Below are 19,537 nucleotides of genomic sequence, written 5' to 3'. Positions count from 1 at the left end.
GCTGAGAGCCGAGGAGCACCCCGGGGGCAGTACTCCCCTCAGCACCCACTTCAGCCCGCCTCCGTTGCCTGCCTCACAGCTCGGCCGAGGCGCCCGCAAACCTCCTCCGGCACCGTTCGTACCGGGACCAGCGCGGACGGGGGAGAACCACCCCGCAGGGCTGTAAAGAGGAAGGGGGGAGCCCGCTTTACCTGCTGCGGGGCTCCGGAGAGGGGGGGGACGGGGGACCGGGGTGCGAGCGGCGCTGCCGCCATGGGCTCCCCTCAGCGCTGAGGGGACGGGGGGGGGGGGGGGGGGGGCAGCGCCGGCTCCCCCAGGGCGGTGGCTGCGCCGCGGGAGGCGGGAACGGGGCGCGCCCGGCCCCGCCCCTCGGAGGAGGAGGAGGAGGAGGAGGAGGAGGGCGCGCGCCTGTCCCCGCGTCCCGTGCGGCCGCCATGTTGTTGTGGCTGTGAGCGGCGGCGCAGGCGGCCCAGGAGCGCAGCGACCCCGGCCCAGGCAGGAGGCCGCGCCCCGGGACGGGGCTGTGGGGGCTCCGCGCCATGCCCTGCCCCGCGGTAAGGAGCTGCCGGGGGTGTCCGGCCGTGCTGCGCTGTCTTGTCGGGCCGCGGGTGGGCCGGCCTGCCGGGCCCGGGCCTGGAGGAGGGCGGCCGGGCTGTCAGCGGCGGGGCCGCGGCCCGGCACGCCCCCTCGGGGTGAGGGGCGCCGGCGGGGCCTGGGCTGCTGCCCTCCGCTGTGCTGTGCTGTGTGTGCCGGGCTCGGGCTGAGGCGCTCGTCAGGCTCCGCGGCCGGGGGTGACGGCGGCGGCCTCCTCCTCCTCCGCGGGCAGGCAGCGCTGCCGTCCCGGGCGGCGGCGGTGGCAGCGCGTTCGTCCGCCGCGGAGCTCGGGCTGCGCGGCCGAGGGAGGTGGGCTCCGGCCTGCGGGCCTCGCTGCCCGGCCCGCGGCGTGCGGCTCAGCTGGGGGATCGCCTCATGGCGTTGGCAGCCGTGGTCCCCGTGCTTGGCTTCTCCTGCTGCTTTGGTCGGGGTATCGGCTGTGTTCAACTGCCCTTGTGCGCGGGGCCAAAATTCCCGTTCCCTTTATAAGCGGGGTTTGTTAAGGCTTTTTAATTGCGTAGTTTTGGCCTTTAATTGTGCCTCTTCCCCATGTTCCTCTTAACAGTCCCGTTCTTTTGGTGGGATCTGAGCAGATGTTGCCCTTCTCTGGTGAGTAGTGTTTTGCCCCCTCTGTGCTCCATTCCCCCCAACGTGGTGTTCAGCGTGTAGCATTGAAGCTGTTCCCTTTTCTGTTCATCATTTTAGGGATTGTTGCTTTATCACCAGATGAGACCTCATATTCCTTCACATCTCCCTACACAGGAAGCTGTTTTCTTTCCTTTTCACACACCCTTCCCTCACTGTGGGGAAGGCTGAGTAGGAGCTTGTAACTCCTGCAGGCTTCACCCCTGACGAGCAGTCTCCTGTGTGCTTTGCCTGTTTGTTTTGTCGTGTGATGAGCCCGTGTAACCATGTGCAGCAAGGCTTTCTCTTAGAAGACAAGAGCTTGTGTAGTGAATCATGTCAGGTGGTGCTGAGCAGGAAGGTGCAGCTTGGCTTTATGGTGAATATAAAGGCATGTGTAAATGCCTAGGTGAGCCCATTGGAAAGGGATGGTAGTGGGACTGAAAGAGCTATGGCAGGTTTCTTGTAATACCTGTCATGCTCTAAGCTTTTAGCTAAAAAGCTGAGGTGCCTTTTGTGTGCTGTTACATAAAACATGTGCCGTAGTGTAAGAAAATTAACTTTTTATTGGAGGTGAAGGAGTTTACCTGAAGCGGTGCTTGTGGATAATGCCAGGGGAGGAGGCTGCCATCTGATAGTGGCATTGCTTCAGCTGTTACTGATCACAGTGGCTTTGGAAGACAGTAAAAGTTCTTTCTGTCATGGCACAGGAAATAGTGTGAAGTGTAAGTGTTGAAACTTTCTGCAGATAAGCAAAGGCGGGGCGTGGGGCTCTGAAGTGCTTCAGTGACAAGTGTTCCCATTGCCTGCTTCTGCAGTCTGGGGAGGGGCAACTGTGTGGGAATCGTGTTGAGCAGTGGTGGCTTTTGATTGCACTAAAAGGTGCTCCTGTCCTACTTCACATTACAGAAGTGGTAGATCGAGGCTCAAGCCTGGTTCTCTTGCTGACAGTATTGTAGGTCTCCATCTAGGGTGCTGTTAGTATCCATGACATAACCTGTCTGCACTGGCAGTTATTAAAATACCGACGTTAGCCTGCTTAAGTGATGCAAACCACAAGTGGTACCGAGTAGGTGGAATAGTTCAGCTTGAGAAGCTCTTTTTTATTTCTCTTTTTCTCCATAAAAGTGGCCATCCCCAGCTGGAGGAGGTACAAGTGCAGCATGGCCATGCTTCTGAAGACAGGCGATACAGTATTGTATCTCAGCTCTCATTCCACCTACGTGCAACCCGCAATGGTGGAGAGTTGTTGTCAGCCTTCTGAGAGTAGGAGGAACGTGGCTATGCAGTGCTTTGCTGGCAATTAGCGTGGAAAAGGAGTAACTTAAGGAGAAAGGTGCTGTGAGGCTGCTGGAGTAACAGGTCTGCAAGGAGCAGGTAGCAAGGAAGAAGGAATTCTCTCTGGAGGAATAGGAGGAACAGGGGAAGCATCCAGCATAAAGTTGGAGTTCTTTTCACCTGCACAGGTCAAAAGGATGAGATGGTCATTTCTGCTCTGGTAGCTTCCTCCTGGGATGTGGAGCTGGATATAATGAGAGGGGACTCTTCTGCTTGATATCGGTGTTGTCTTCCAGAGCATGTGACTCCAAATAGTGTGTTAGTGCTTATCAGATATCATAAACAGAATGGAAAGTCCAGATACTTAAATATGCACTTGTTTCATACATAGTTGCTTTCATTGGCTGACTCAAACTAATAGATGTTATATTTTTTTCAAGATAAGCTTTTAAATATACATTTTCCAAGCCACAGTGTGTGCAACTGTTCTTCATGTGTCTCTCTCTTGACTAGCTGGTGATGTAAAAGATCTGCCTGTTAGATCCCGTATGGGTTTTAACTCGTGATGTGTAGTTCCACCCTTCTTCTAGATATTGGTGTCATAACTTTCCAGTGCTGTTGGGAGGGCTTTAGGAATATGTCTAGCATTCAGTCCTTGCTGTAATTCTTGTGAATTAACTGCATTGCTAAAAGATAACTATTTCTTTACCTTTGTGGTGCTTCAGATTTTTGGGGGGACTGAATGATTTGCATGAAAGACCTAGAAGAGAAGTTTGTCCTAATCTAGGAATTAGAAATACTGATGTTTTACTGAGGCTTCGTGGTACCTAGTAAAGAACTGAAGACCTCTGCTCCTTGTGCTTTACAACTTCTGCCTTGGATACACTAATCCTGAATGGTGCAGGGTTGCTGCATTCGGACTGGTGCATTGACTTGCACGTGTGTCAGCTTCCTGTGCCTGCTCCTTGTGGGCTGGGCAGCAGGCACAGACTACAGTATTCTCTGGTGTCAACTGATCTGGAATGTGGCTGATAACAGAAACAGCCAAGACTTTGTCCCCTTGCTTTGGGTTGAGCAGGTGAGGATGACAGACAGAACATACTGATACCACAGAAATTTAATTGCAAACTAGAGCATGAGTAGCCCAGACCTGTTCTTCCCCTCGTCTGATGAGTAGGTTCTGCTAGTGTGTAAATGTGGTGAACACCAACTGGCTGTAGTGATTCTGGGAGGTAATGCTCTATCCCATGAGGAAGGCCTCAAATAAGTCCCTGCTGCTCTGAGGCGAAGGGAAGAACAGCTTTGGTTAGCAGGGAGGAAGAGGGCAGTATCCTGCTGAAACCAGTGGTGTCTTTCATCCTCAGTTTGTTAGGAAGTGTCTGGGTTGTGTGGCTCCAAGCTGGAGGTGCTCTGTTCTCCTCCAGTAAGTAGCAATATGGCCTAGAAGTGAAGCGTGGAACTGCAGCACCACAGCATGCAAAGTGAGATGGGGAAGAAGAGCAGAGCAGGAGGCTCTCTGGAACATTAGTTGAAATGGATAAGCTATTTCTGGGGTCACTGATGTCCCTTGAAAGCACTGTTTTTAAAGGCTTAACTTTAAAATACAGTTGCTGATTCCTAGCTTTGACTCATCTTCTAAAACACCTCTGACCTAAAGCTTAATGTAAAGTTTAGCAAGCAGCAGTTGGTTCCTCATGTGAGTGTGGTGGCAAGCTGAGCAAGAGCTGGAAGGATGCTCAGTAGATCTGATGGAGGGCAACTGGGTGCTTTGGAGGCATTGTTCCTCCTGAGGGTGTTAATGCTGAAAGTAGTGGCACCAAAATAACCTTGGCATGATCCAGTTTGAAGTTTTTCTGATCTGAGTGTATATATGTATAGGTGAGGCAGCTAATGCCTCTGTAAGAGTGATCATGTAGGTGGTAGAACCCTTCCAAACTCTGACAAGGGGAGGAAAAAAAACCCAACCTGTGAAAAAACCTGCCTGAGTGGTTCTTATTCTGCCTTGGATTTCAAAAGACTTGAAGCTGGATGGCCCTTTTTAGGTGACATTGCAACTAAACTTCTATAAGCTGCTGTATTCAAGTATTAGCACTTCTGAACAAGTTAATACTCTGAACAAGATTCTAGTGGAGCTTAATTTTAGAGCGAGTAGTCTGTTGTTTTTCTTCTTGACTGGGAATGAAGTGAAAGGCTCTGAAGCAGCATTGATAGGATAGCTTGGGGGCAGGCTGCTGTACAAGCTGTCAGTCATGCCAGGAATGAAATGTGTCCTCAGTAACACATGCTGATCAATCTGAAGTAGTATTAAATCCCTCTTTTAGCGATATCAAATTAAAAACAGTGAATTGCAAACGCTTGAAAGTGCAACTTTGCAGTTCAGTATAGCTGAAAGAGGACAGAACATCAAAGAAGCCAAGCCTTAGATGAGTACTATAGGTGAAAAGCAAAGCAAGCTGCCTTTTGTCTTGCTCAGCACATCTCACTGTCATTTTGGGTGTTCATTGTGATTGAGTGACATGATGAAAATGAAGCTGGGTGTGCTGGATGGCTTTCGTCTGAGATGCACATCTAGCTGATGCTTTCACTGACTTGATCAAACTCTTGATCTCCAGTATATGAATAATATGGTAGTGGTCAGCTCAAGGGTTTTAGCTAGTTATCTGGTGAAGTATTAGGTGTAGTGCTAGCTGGGAAGCCGGAGCTTTGCTTGGAAAATTACTGTCACCTGTGGAATTAGCTTGAAGCTGGAATGAAATCAGGAGCTTGGTGTTAGTCCCTGGCTCCTTAGGAGGAGCTGGGCTTTTGGGAGGACAGGCCAGCACCCCGTTGTGGTGTGCTCTCTGCAGTGAGAGCTGTAAGAGGGCATTTCAAATGTCTGAACCTTGTGAGTGTGGATGGCAAGGCAGGCTGCCACGGGCCTCTGACCTTCCAGAGCATGACCTGGAGACAGTGAAGAGCCATGCAGGAGAGACTTGTGTTCTGACACTTGAGCTTTGATACTGATATTGAACTGTCTGCTTCCTCTCTGTTGTGTGTGTTGATCTTGAGCTGTATGTTCTGTTCTCCCCTCCATGTGCTTTTAGTCCAGTTGCTGCTGTATTTTCTGCAGTGACACTTCCCATCCAAAGGTTGGATGGGGCTTCTCCACAGGCTCCTCTGTTGTGGTGGCTAGTGCATGCTGCTGGGGAGAAAAAGTGGAAGCTTTCAGTGTGAGGAGAGCTTAGAAAGTGATTTTGCTTCATGGGCAAGCCCCTGAATGTCAGAGCTCTCATAGCACTGCCTTTTTTTTATCTTCTGGCAAAGCTTTAAAACACGAAGCTGTGATTGCATTTTCACTTGGTTACAGGAAGAATCAATCCAAATGTGCTTTTCTGCCTGCAGGATTAGGTCCCTGGGCTGCTCAGCGTTCCTGTTAGACCCTGTGAGATGGAAGCAGGATTTAGGTGCTTGCTTTCTTCAGCTGGGGCAGTTCTGCAGGGTATCTTGAGCTGCTTTGTCTTGGATTAATAATTTCAGACCTAAAGTTATTCTTTACTGTGATTATCTGTAGGAGATGTGCAGGATCTACCCTCTCAGGTCCTTACTGGGAAGAGTATTGGGAAAGATTTGTTTCAGTGTGATCTCAGCTTCCTACTTTTCAAGGAAACAACGTTGTCCAAGTAACTTATACTGGTGTGTGCTTCTCTCATGCTGTAAGTGCACTGTTCCCGTGACTTGCACCAAAGGCTCTCTTGTCTGTGGTCTTTCTTACCCTGTTTTAAAAGTGTGGAAAGATTTCCCATCAGGAAAACCAAGCGAAAAGCTCTGCATCATGCTTTAACTGAGATTTCTGAAACACAATAGCTTGAACTAGAGATCCCTGGCTTGGGTGCCTGGCTGTATGGGAGGGCTCTTGTGGACATGAGGCCAGTAGTCTCTTTTTAGGTATTTTGATTGTTCTGGTGCTTTACAAGGTTCAGTTCCTAGAGCATACAGTGAGTATGAAGAGAAGTAACGCACTTCAAATTGAGTTTGTGGAGGGAGGAAGACTGCTGCATTGCTATGATTATTTGTAGTTTTTCTTTCCAATACCAGAGGTTTATGTGCTGGTATAGACATTATTTATAAAAACGCTGTTAGGACAGTTTTCTGTTGCCCTTTTGTGGGCCTCATTTGCTTCTCCAGCTCTGGGCCTGGAAACTAGGGCTATAATCAAAGCATTAATTCTGTAGCATTACCTGGAAGGCCAAGGCTTCAGGAAGAAATAAAAATAGTTTCACTTTCCCTGTGCCTTTAAAGAAGGGTTTTGACTCCTGGATCGCTGGGGAATGGGCAGGATTTTGACAGAATGAGGCTGTTTTCTCTAGCGCTGCTTTCTCACTCCTGGAAGTGCCTGGAGGAGCTGCTTCCAGGCACCTGTGTGAGGAGAGGACAGGAATGCCTCTCTGTGCTGGAAGGCATAGGCTGAGAGCCAGTCTGCAGACAAGAAGTTGGCTTGCTGACTGCTCCTGGAGAGTGGAGCAGAGGCAGGAGCTGCCCACAGGTATTTGCTGTCTCCTCAGCTCACCCCTGGGAGTAGCCCCTTGGGGGTGATGGGGATCAGAAGCCTTGCAAGGCCTGCGAGTGTGACTCCTCGGGTTCTCAGTGCTTTGGCTGTTCTGCAGGTGGGGTTCGGATTTTTTTGAGGGGGTTTCTGTACAGCTGGTGGCAGGATTTCAGAAAATAGGTGGAAAATCAGATCTTTGGGTCTTCCGCTCATGCAGAGTTTAGCATTTCATAGGTCAAGGGCAGAATGCTAGAACTTTGCTTTCAGTTTGCTTACTGGACGTGGTAGTTGGAAGTACTGAAGAGTTGGCTGAAACTGAAGGCTGAATTAAAGAACTGGTAACAAAATTAGCACCCAGAGGGATACAAACAATTCACTTGTATCTACTGCAGCACTGGAACTGCTCGTGACCGTGGAGCCTTCATACTTTAACATCCTGCAGTGGGTGTTACATGGGTAGCATAACTCTCTCTTCAGCGTGAAGCCTCAATTCTGTTGTGCATCAGAGGTTAGAATGGTCCAGTCTCCTAGCTGATGTAGTATTAAGCTCTGTCCTATCACTCTGCATGCTTTCAAAATGAGTTTCCAGCCGAAGTTGCTCAGGGAAGTGGTTGTGACTGAGTCTGGAGTTGGTGGAAAGGGTTTCCCTGGAATTTCCTACCTGGTAGTTAGAAGGTGACCAGCAGCCTGACTCCGTGTTTTCTCTGCAGGTAGATCAGGAAAGGGAGCAAGGTGGTTGCTGTGGTGGCTGATTTGATCTCTTGTAGCCTTAATTGACCTAAATGTGTACCTGGGAAAGCTTTACTTACTGCATTGCTATCTGTAAGCTTGTAATTGCTATCATTGAAATTTAAACCGGAGATAAATGAGATGCTGTGAAGTTCTGTTGGTAATTATAGTGTTTGTTGCATCCTTGAGAGGGTGTTTGAGACCTTTTCAGACCTCCTGGATCTGTTGCAGCTGAGCTCTGTGCAGTTTTACTTGCCTCCAGCCTTCAGTGCCTTCTCTGACTCTCAACTGCTGTTCTCAAAGCTGACCTTTGCTGTTCTGTAGGTTTGCTATAAGTTCAGGCTTTTCAGATACTTGTCTGTGTCCTGACAAAGAACAGATGAGCCCGAAGGAGAGGTTGTGAGAGGAAAACTTACCTGCCATGCTGCAGAGCAGCTTTACTTGAGAATGGATGTGAGGGCATTGCTCTATCCATTCTGCAGTCAGTTTGCTATGGGCTAGAGTAGAAACACCTCTCAGTGATGTGAGCTGATAGCTTTGGTTTTATTGTTCTATTTGTGTTTTCCTTATTTAAGAACAAATCTGTTACTGTACTGTGGGCATGTTGATCCAAGAAACCTGACTAGACTGTAAGCAGGTTGCATTTCCAGGTTAGTTTGATTGTTTTCCTTTAATAGATGGAGGCTGAATGCAGGTGAAGTGTGTATAATGTAAACTTGCAAGTCTCTGGCCTCTGCCTGCAGAACTTTTACTACTTTCCATCTGAGCACTGTGCGTTTCTAACAGTGAATAAGCTTTTCATCAAGTGAATGACTAATCCTTATCAAACAAGTGTTCATCTTTACAATTAAGCATTCCTGTTCTTTAATTACATGGTGATGGGTGGACACACTGGTCATGGGTGCATTTGAGACTTCAGATTCTTCATTTTCTCCCGCTCTGGTAGCAGGAATTTGCTGTGAACGGGGCATTATATTCTGGTTGGATACCCATTATAATTAAATCATCATCTTTGTCTATGCTCAGTGAACCTTTCTTTGAGTAACTTCCAAAAGAATGCACCTTTTTTCTCTTTGGGAAAATCTGAACTCTGAGGAAAAAGGAGGAAGATGGAACAAGGTGAATATTTTGAGGTCTGCTGGGCTTTCCTTGTAGGTTTGGCTGATGGATTATCGTCAAGGCATAGTTGTTTCCTAATGCAGAACACAATAGCTTGCTTGTTTTCTTTTGCTCTGGACTTGAATCTCTTAATCCCTCCAGACTCAAGCATGAGTATCACATGGTTTGAGGTGTTTGGTTAGTGTATTTCACTGCTGCAGAGCATCCCTGTACATAACAGATGAGTAAACTCAGACTGCAGATAGAAGGCACATGGAAATTTTCAGTTCTGGAGAATCCAGTTGAAGTGTTTAGTATTTTGTTGCTGGGTTTTGTTCTGGCAAAACCAGGGGGAAGCAGAGTTAAACTGCTGAGTAAGGAGACAAGATCTCTGCTCTGGAGCTCCTACCTGGGTCATGATAAAAATGTCTGCAACTTCACTATACTGAGAGTGTGCCTGTATGTCCAGAACACCTCCATGTGTTCAAACCATGTATTAGGGTAGTGATGTGGAAACTTCCTTGGTGGTAGTACAGCTCATCCCAGGTCCTTCCTTCAGAATCTATGACTATATGGGACACTGGCCTTAAAAGTAATACTCATAAAACTTGGTTAAAGAATAATAAAGAATAGTAAATATTGATTAAAAGAGAATTCCAGAAAACAGAAATTTCTTGTATAGTACCTACATGCCTGGTCACTGTCATGTTGCTTTCCCCCCCTTCAGTTCTGCAGGCTTTAGTAGCAGAACCAAACTGGCTTTCACATGTCAAACTGGCATTTTAGCTTCTGAATGACAGGCTCAGCACTGATCTGTGAGAGGACTAGGCAAGCTGAGTATGTTGGGGGTTCTAAAACAGTGGCATTCCCTAAAATGCTGAAGTATGATGATGAACTGAGGGTGGTGAACACACTCTGCTGATCTGGAAGATGCTGATCTTGATTCTTGATGCTGCTTTGTAGAATTTGGTCCATTAAACCCAGGAACACTCTTGCTTTGCTTGGCATAGCTTCAGTAACTGACTGTACCCACTGTTGAAGCCTCTGCTTCTTCCCAGGCTGTTTCACTCCCAACAGAAGAAATGCAGGAATAATTGGGGAGCTCTAGTCATGGTGGTTCTATACTTAGCTCATTAGTCCAGGCAAATTATCTTTTGCTTCTCAAATGTTGACTGGTAAGCTGGCTTAGGAGCTCTCTAGGTTTCAATTGCTACAGCACTCGTGCCTCTGCAATACACAGCATAGACACTTCTTCCTGTGAGCTCTGAAAGGCTGGTGATAACCTACCAGTAGAAGGGTCTAAAGGTGGGAATATTTTGCTAATTCCCTGAGAAAAGCAGTGCCAATCCTGCTGTTGTAATCAACGTGGAGTCAGAAGCAGTCTTGCAACCTGCTTGATGCGCTGCTCACCTGCGAGGGTGGTGGTGGTTCATTGCTGGCCCTGCCCGCACTGGGGGGTGCGGTGCTCATGTGGAGCCCCGGGAACTGTGGACAGAAGGATTTAGCTTGGTTTACCCAGTGTAAGATTGGCATAACGAGGACAGTAGGAGCTATTTCTTGCTTCCATTTGTTTGAAGCCTAGCTTTCTCCTGAGCTGTTTGTAGAAGGTACAAGTTGAGGTGCTCCTGTCCTTTTGAGGGTCACACCCACAGGCCTATTAGTTTTAATAGCGTTGTTGCATCATTCCTTGACCGCCATCTCCTCATTCAGCACTGAGGTATGAGGACTTTTCCTCTTGCATAAGACAGCTTGAACTGCTCTGGTTGGGGAGGAAACAGCGTGGCAGCTTGCTGGAGAGTAAGCTGCGTGTGTGCTGTGCCCTGTAGCTTACTTTTCTACCCATGATTTCAATTTATGGTCCAGTATTCTGAGCTGCCCCAGCGCTATGTCCAGCTGCCTGAGACCTGGCCAGTGCTCACCCAGAGGTGGTGATTCTCTGGCCACCCCTTGCTGAAGCAGTGCCTTTACTGCTCCTAGCATGCTCTTTGCTCCTGCACCCAGATTGATCAGCATTCAGATCAGACACCTAGGAGGGCTAGGCCTTGTGTACTTGAATGTGCTTCGAGTCCCAGAATAGCAATATGGTTAATCTGCCTCATCTCCTGTCAATTTCTAAGTATATAAACCGACTGCTATTGTGTTTTCTGATTCTTACAACAAAACTCAGGGTTTAGTTTCATCATAAACACTTGCTCCCATGTGTCAATGCCAGCAGACCAAGGGATGCACTAATAAAGAATTCTTCTAAAACCGTGCTGCAGGTTCAGTAACATTTGTCATGGGGCTAAGGCGACTTCACTTACCAAAGGTGAGGAGTGATAAAACATGCCTTGTCAAAAGGATTTCGTCTGAAGTGACTTGTATCATGAAAAGGACATGGAGGGACTTAAGTTTTTGTGTGTGAATTACCATATTAGAAGCAGGCAGGTGGCTGGGACCGGTCTAGTTAAGCTGCAGTTTAAAGAAAGGCCGAATGCCAAAAACAAGTCCAAACCCTAATTTATGTGCTTAAACTGCGCAGTTTTTATACCGACTCTTGCCAAGACAACTGAAGAATTCCTAGGGCTGGTTTGAATTTGCAGGCAGGGTTTGGAGTGCGGCGGCTGCCTCTGCAGGTGCACAGAGCACTCGGGGCTCCTCAGGTGGTGTGGGTGGTGGGAAGACCCGTGGGAATGTGGAGCTGGTGCTGTGGAGCCCATTGTGGTGCAGTTGCTGATGTAGCCAGTTGGGTTGTTTATTGCTTGTGAAAGGTCAGGTTTTGAACTTCCATGAATTGATGAACAGTAAATGTTAAACTGGGCTTGGAGCACCTGTTTTGGAGAATTTCAATCCTCTTGGTTGACTCTGGGAAACTTAGGAGAAAGAATGGGGTCCCTGTGAGGGGTTGGTGTTCTTAAGGTCATCAAATCCCAGCCTGGTTTGGGTTGGAAGGGACCTTAAAGTGTCTCCAGCTCCAGCCCCTGCCACAGGCAGGGACACCTTCCACTAGAGCAGCTTGCTCCAAGCCCTGTCCAACCTGGTTGTGATGGATCTGTGGAGGTATTTGCAGCAAACTAAAATGTGGAAGCTGAAGGAACACCCTGAGGGGCCAGTTCAGAGGATGAAGATCACTTGTGGTAAAACAACCTGGTGCCTCCATCACATTTGCAAAAGAAAACTGAGTTGGCACCATATTTCATAGCAATTAGTCAGGTTTCGCCATTGTGTTCTCCCCAAGGGATCGTGCTAAGGGGTGTTGAAAGACTTGACTTAGCAGAGCTCATACATGTTGAAACAGATACGATGCTTGAGACCTGTCTGAAGGATGTGTTGTTGTTAGCTGACTTCGGAAGAGCAGCTTCCTTGTAACCCCTCAAATCATGACCTGGGTACTTGGGTTACTTTAATAACACTTGATCTGGAACTCAGAGTTTAAACATCTGGTAGTTTATTGCAGGTGAGAATGTGGAAGAGGAAGCTGCAACTCTTCCCATGAAGCTGGGGTTCCACAGCTCGTGCTGTGTGAGTGACAGCTCAGCCCCTCTGTGGAATTCAGAGCATCTTTGCCTGGTGCTGCTGTGTTCCTCCAGCATAGAGCTTTTTGTAACCTTTAAACTCTGTAAGAATAGAACAGGGATTTCTCCTGTTAAAACCTGCATTTGTTTAAAGAGTTGGCTCCAACTGAGTCACCTATGTCCTACATCTCTAGATCTCAGTTATTTAAATACCAAGGTGTGTGTCACCCTAAACTTACTGGGTGGGTAAGCTTTTCCTTGAACAGAAAGAAGTGAATGTGACCTGTAGCAAGCAGCCTTGCCTGTGTGCTTACACCTTCTTCATTCTGCAGTTTTGTTAATGTTGGGTGCTAAGCTTCCAGTTTAGGATTTAGGAGTTGTTCTACCTGTGAAATCTTGGTGATTCATCCAAATGCATCTGAGAAGAGTGTCCGACCTCAGCCTTGCCTTGGAAGGGATGTGATGTATGTATATCTGATGTCAGTTTTACAGCTTCTTTTTGGGGGAGGAACGAGGAAAAGTCTTTATTAATGTCTCATCTAAACAGAATAGGCTGGGTGAATGCTATAACATATACTGGGTATATGGAATATCTTGATGTAGTGCTGGGTGGTGAAGTAGCTTCAATGGAAGGGTCTGAAGGCTGCAGTTCTGAAGTAAGGAATCAGTCTAGTTAGGTTTGCTGTAGTTTCACGCCTCACTGAGTTTTCAAAGGTAGAAGTGGCAGATTTTGTATAAACCAGTGGGAATGAATTCTGTCCTGTCTTAATATCTCAGGGGAGCTTGATGTAAAGTTTTCACAGAATTTGCTGAGACTGAGCGGGTTTAATGGGACTTAAGATGAGTTAAGTGCATTGGAACTCCACTGTGGTTCTTTCTTTCCCAGTATTTGAACTGCCACAAGTGACAGTGTTTCTGGCAGACAGGTTTGAGGCAGAAATCTGCGACTTAACCTTTGCTTCAGTGTTGTGTCAGCACACTGCATATTCTGAGTTGAGCTTGCAGTCCGAGTGCTGTATTCAGCATGACTAGACTGATACCCTGAAAGGGAGTTTTCAATACAGTGCTTCTAGACAGGGTTGCTGCAGGTAAAGCATTTAACAAGAGCTTCTGCAAGCACTTCATTTTGTTTCTGTAGGTGAAATGGTCCTGATGCTAAAGCTGCTGTCTTACAACAGCCTTCAGTAGGTAGAATGCTGCTGGTGTGCTGCAGTCTGGGGTAGGTATAGTCAAGGGAGGGGATTCTCCTCCTCTGCTGTGCTCTGGGGAGTCCTCCCCCTGCAGTCCTGATCCAGCTCTGGGGCAACATCACAAGAGGGATACGGAGCTGTTGGAGTGAGTCCAGAGGAGGCCACGGAGATGCTGTGAGGGTCCTTTCTAACCCAGACCATCCTCTGATTCCATGATCTGTGGTTCACGCTGACTGGAGCTAAGAAATACTGTCTGCCTTACAGCACTGGGGTCTTGGGCTGAACGTCTGGTGCAGGAAGGCCTGAATGCTGAAAGCATGGCCTTTTCTGGTTTCCAATTGTCCCTCGACAATGCAGCTCCTGAAACTGTTCTGTCTCTCAGCCAGACTGAGTTTGAAAGCATCCGCAGCAGAACACACAGTTCTCCTAGGCTTTGCCTCTGCTGCTGCCTGGCACTGGTTGTGCCTGTGGTGCTACTCAAGCTGTACTCAGGAGTTACGTGGGAAGGGGATGCAGACACGTTCCTTTTGCTCAGAAGTCTTTTATTAATTGTTAACTGAACCAGTTGAATTGCTGGTTTTGTTCAGTATGTGTGGTTAAGATTTGATGTGTTAACTTGATAAATGCTCATGGGTTTTCCACAGGTAAAATGTGCTTAGTCTTTGTGGGTTATGGATTATGGTTATTGGATTGGTGGATGTTAAGGCAGCTGTCTATTGAATTCAGTAGTGAGAACTAATGCACTGAAACAAGCTGGAAAGTTACTCAGTAACTGGTTAACAGCAGAAAATCCTGCTGGTGAGCTTGGGAAGGCGAAACGAAAAAAGTACAAACCACAAATTATGTATTTCAGAGCCTGTTCCTGGAGGTAATAAAGCTTTCATTGATATCTGTGCTCAGGCAGATACTCCTCCTGGCTCTAGCAAGACTGAACATGTTGTTACTCATGTTGGTTAACTCCTGTACCTCTCGCTCTTATTTCTGAGTTTTCATCTTGACTGCAGACAAAATGATTCTCTGTCACTTGCTGTGATGCTGAAGAGACAGGATTGCTTCAGCCCTCCTTGGAGGGCAATGGAACACGCATGTTGCCTGTCTGCTGGGCTCTGAGTTACTGCAGGGTATTGGCAGGTCTCTTCATGAGATCCTGTAGCAGGCTGAGGTAGAAGCCAGGCTGATAGCACATTTAATCTGGTTTTGATTTGCCAAGAGCTCAAAGGTAGATACAAAAAGCACTTTGTCCTGGTTGCTCTCCGGAAGACTGACACTTGAAGCATTCTTTCTGTTGCCTATTCACTTCTTTTCCCAGCGTGCTGCTCTTGCTAAGTGAGGCTCATTGCTTTCCAGAAGTCACTTCCACTGGCCAGGTTCAAAGGCGTTCACATGTAGGTTAAACTTCTCACACCAACAATTTTGAATGAGGTGCTTGTTTGAACACTTCCAATTTCCATCCTGTCAGTGTAAGTCAGTGAAACTTCTCTGGCAACTGGTATCTCTTCTGTGAAACCAAGTGTGCCAGGGCTGAATCTGACTGCTGCCTTCCATCAGCTCCTTGAGGCTGAGTCTGCCTTCCTTCTGTTGAATGAGAGAAGAGCAGGACTGAAGGTGTTCTTAGATCAGTGCAGAAGAAGCTCTAGAGAGCCATGGTCTTTGGGGTTCTGGTGGACTCTCCAGACAATCGTTCCTGCTTATTTATGCTTTATTGCGGAGGGGATCAAAGTCTGACAGAACCCCTGGAAATACTGTGTCCATGTTCTGGTTTTTTTATACATTATGATAAACCTTTGTCATTGCTAATCTCAAGTGTGTAGATAAAGCCTGAGTCTTTACCTCGCTGGGTAGTCTTCACGTGGGCACTCTGAAGCTCTGTTCATCAGGGGCTGAATTTTCTCATGCAGATTGGAGCTGTGCGAGAATTTCCCTGGCATTGCAGGTGATCACAAAGTATGCAGTTTAAGCTGAGCTTGGTTTCCTGCTGTTATTTCATGCTTTTGGGGTTTCTGTTTGCATTTACCTCAGTTTAGCAATAATTAACTCAAAGCATTGAAGTGATTGAGTGGTTCTGCTGGGAGAACGAACCAAGAACCATAATGCAATAAGCGTTATTGCAGCTTCCTGGTAATGAAATTCCAGTAGTGGGATACTTGATTTAATTTTTAAGCTCTGGAAAAATAGTGGTGGTGACAGAAGGACTTTATAACTGACTCTCACTTGGGCAGCTACTTAATGCTAGCAAAAAGCTTGGGGGATGCAGGAAGAATTGCAGTGGTTTTCCAGCTGTGGAGGAATGTGCTTTCCTATAGGGAATGTCTTGTGAGCTGCTTGTTTTTCACATCTGAACACCAAAGAATGTGGTGTGGAGCTATGTCTTTAATGGCTGATGCTGCCACAGCCTGAATGACACTGTTTACATCCTTCTAGTGATGCTCTCTAAGTGTATTTAAGCTGGAAACTGCAGAGTTAAGGACACTTGGATGTTGCTGCCCTGTCCTCCTGCCAAACCATTCAGCTGAATCGAGCATTGCCTGTCTCCTGAAGTGGGTGTTCAACATAGGTAAGAACTGCACACTAAGGGATAGAATGGGGGCCTTTTGGAAAAGAGACCAGGTCAGACCCAAAATCTGGCTTTAGGTGAGAAGAATCTTACTTCAGGCCTCTAGAGCAGTGTTTGTGTACAGCTGGCCTGGCTGTAGCACTAAGGATGCTTCCAGTTAAGGTGAATCTCTTGGCTGTAGGTGGCTTTGGCGGTGTTCTTGGCATGAAGACTCATTTAACAAACGCTGCTGTAGGGAAGGTACAGACACAGCCTCCAAAGACCCCACTAAAGAGCTCTGCAGAACTTTGCCTTGTGTAGGGCCAGCTCTGACTCAGAGTGTAAGCACGTGGTTAAATCTAGAGCAGTATCCCTGCACAGAGCAGAGTTGTGGAGGCTCCAGCCTCACCAGTGAGGGAACCAGTTCTATCCCAGGTCGCACACCAACTCAAAACCTTGTTTCTTGTCTCACCGTGTACTGTTGTACTTGCCTTTAGGCACTGGTTTGCAGCTCTATAGGAGGAAGCACAGCTGTATGCTCTGCTGAGCACCCAATGGCTAATGGGCACTGCCTGGCAGTGGCTGCCAGTGTGGAGGTGGTGGCCCAAAGGCAGTGCCTGTGTGCAGATGCTCTTCATGTGCAGGGAGGTATTGTTTACAGGCAACATTAGATGTTGATGCTGTTCCACACAATTTCAGAAGGTTCTTGTGTAATAGAAGCCAACTTTTGATAGTTTGTCTTACTGAATTTTCTATCAGTTTTACAGATAGTGCCGTGGGATTAGTATTGCATCTGAAATATGGTTATTTGGAGCAATTATTGAAGAACTCAAGGTAAATGCGTATAGAACAATGAAATCATAGAATTATAGAATTGTTTGGGTTGGAAGGGACCTTAAAGCTCATCCAGTTCCAACTCCTGCCACGGGCAGGGACACCTTCCACTGGAGCAGCTTGCTCCAAGCCCCTGTGTCCAACCTGGCCTTGAACACTGCCAGGGATGGGGCAGCCACAGCTTCTCTGGGCACCCTGTGCCAGCGCCTCAGCACCCTCACAGGGAAGAGCTTCTGCCTAAGAGCTCAGCTCAGTCTCCCCTCTGGCAGGTTAAAGCCATTCCCCTTGGCCTGTCCCTACATCCCTTGTCCCAAGCCCCTCTCCAGCTTTCCTGCAGCCCCTTCAGGCACTGGAGCTGCTCTCAGGTCTCCCCTTCAGGAGCCTTCTCTTCTCCAGGCTGACCCAGCCCAGCTCTCTCAGCCTGGCTCCAGAGCAGAGCTGCTCCAGCCCCCGCAGCATCTCCATGGCCTCCTCTGGACTCACTCTAACAGGTCCCTAGTGGTTTAAGTAGTGGCCTTAAGGTACTTTATTGGCATTGTGGAAGCTGGCTATCGTATTAACAGAACCATTCTAAATATACTTCAGCATTGCATTCTTGAGGAATTGTGACGCCAGGACTTGAATATGAATGCATCTTACATATGAGAATGACAGAACAGCACATATTAACCTTGGAGGTAGTGTTTCTCCCAGCATGGCTTGGGGTATGGTACAGTTAGCTTTTGCTTTTGATGTGTTATGCCAACTCAGTATTGTGTGGCTGTTCAAATGTCTGCTGCTTTCTTGTCTCTGAGCTTGCTCCTGGCTAATAGAAAGAAAGTGCAGGGGCACTTTCTGGACTATCCTAAGAGTCAAACTGTCTGCAGAGCACTGCCTAGCACAGCTGTCCTGCTCTCAGTGAGGATGGACTTCCGTGGCTATGGAATCAGTTAAATATCATCTCTCTAAACACGATCTTAAACTGCCTGGTCTCCTTGGCAGATCTAGAACTAGACAGTCTTGTAACCATACCAACCCTTCAGGCTATCTGAAGCTGGGTTTTATTGCAGGAAGATGCGCGGATGACCCGAAGGAGGACTTTGGTAGGCTGAGGAAGTCTTTGTTGCGGTTGTCCTTCTTCCTGCCCATACCACCAGGAGATGGGTGTGTTTTTCGCAGGGGAATGAACATCTACGTGAAGTCATAAGCAGCAGGTTCTATTGTGAGAGGCATTAGTTGACAAGTTGAAGGGAGGTAGCCTTGAATGCCAGAAGACGGGACTGGTGATGACTGGTGGAGGATATATACCTTGCTTCAGACTTCTCTTCAAGTGCCTAGGGTTGCTGATGGAATTTGACAGACAGGTTGTACCAGAGACTGGAGGTAGTTGTCGTGGGGTTGGGACTCTAAAGTGGAGGGTAAGGCAAGGGGAAAATTGCTGCATTAATTTCCATATCTGTACAAGGCCCATACATTAAACATACCCTGCTACAAACCTCCCTCTCCTGCCCTCCCTCTGTGGAAGCAAATGCCAGGCTTCAGTCCCTCACTCGTGCTGCTTTTATCCTTCCCAGTGCTGCTGTCAGACCCGCTCTGCTCCATGCTCTGGCAGTCTTGCCCAAGCCCTTTGCTGTGAACACCACTGGTGCAGCCCTTGATTGAGCAGTGGAAGCCTGAGCAAGTGTTGCTGGCCGGTTTTCAAGTCTGACATCATAGCCAAGAATTAGATGGCTCTCTTTCACCATGGGGCTAATGAAATAATTCCTCCTGTGTTATTCATTAACTCCCATTTCATTCAGTGGCTCCTGGGAGGATAACGAGTATGGCAGAGGTGAACTTGCATACGTTTCTGCCATCCTTCTGTAAGATAAACAGGAGTTAAAGCTGTGGCAGGCCAAGTGGAAGCATGGCCGTGATGCCTCACTGAGGCAGGTAGCATGTGGGGTATTACACACACTGCATTTAAAACTAACTTCATGGCTTTTTCTGTTGCCTGCTTCTAAAGCTGTTGGAGAAATAACTGATGCCTGAAGACAGACAAAGGTGTCCCCTAGTGGGGAGGCTGCATCTGGCTGGGTGGCTGTACGGAAAGGTGATGTGCAGCCCGGTGTTGCAGTGCTTCAGGGCGGTGTGGGACCCCAGCGGATGAATTGGACCACCCACAATAATAAGAGCACATGGAGGGGAAAAGCATCTTGGTGAAGTTCAGCTGTTCCTGGTTGGTGTACAGATTCTGGTACAAGAGCTTGTGGAACCTTGCTGAGTTTCCAGTTTTACCATCAGTGTAGCTTGAACATGTGTAAAATTTGAATAGCCCTTAAATGTTGGTGTCATGCATTCATCCCCCTCATGTCTGCAGTGCTTTCAGCTTACACTGCAATATGCTGCTCTGCAAGAAAACATCAAAGGGGCAAAGATCACCTAATTTGAGAAGGGAATTTCACTGGCATTATGTGCAAAATGATGAAACTGGAAAGCTCTGCCCCTGGCTTTCTCATAGAGAACAGAATCCCCAAATGGGTTGGGTTGGAAGGGACTATAAAGCTCATGCAGTTCCAACCCCCTCTTGGACAGGGACACCTTTCTCTAGAAGCTCTTGTTCAAAGCCCCTCTCTGGCTCTCTAGTTTGCCCAACCATTTACTGTAGGCCTGACTATGT

The 19,537-nt window shown here is 47.7% G+C and overlaps 1 protein-coding gene across 5 annotated transcripts in view; it reads left to right on the top strand.

Annotated features, from left to right (window-relative positions):
- The first annotated feature begins 396 nt into the window (after positions 1 to 396).
- Positions 397 to 19,537, top strand: part of MTMR3 (myotubularin related protein 3) — a 74,800-nt gene continuing 55,659 nt past the window's right edge. For 4 of the 5 annotated variants that reach the window (XM_061465737.1, XM_061465736.1, XM_061465735.1 and 1 more), the window contains exon 1: positions 397 to 554. The gene's annotated coding sequence lies outside the window, so the exon portion shown is untranslated. Of the gene's footprint in view, positions 555 to 1,159; positions 1,204 to 19,537 lie in introns of all 5 variants that reach the window. The other variant, XM_061465733.1, reaches the window with a different exon arrangement.

Source organism: Pezoporus flaviventris, unplaced genomic scaffold, assembly GCF_033815535.1.
Source record: "Pezoporus flaviventris isolate CSIRO_AGI_PZ_B2104156 unplaced genomic scaffold, CSIRO_AGI_Pfla_v1 ptg000041l, whole genome shotgun sequence".
NCBI classification, from domain to species: domain Eukaryota; kingdom Metazoa; phylum Chordata; class Aves; order Psittaciformes; family Psittacidae; genus Pezoporus; species Pezoporus flaviventris.
Note: the sequence above shows the minus strand (reverse complement) of the source record. Positions and strands in the feature narration are given on the sequence as shown.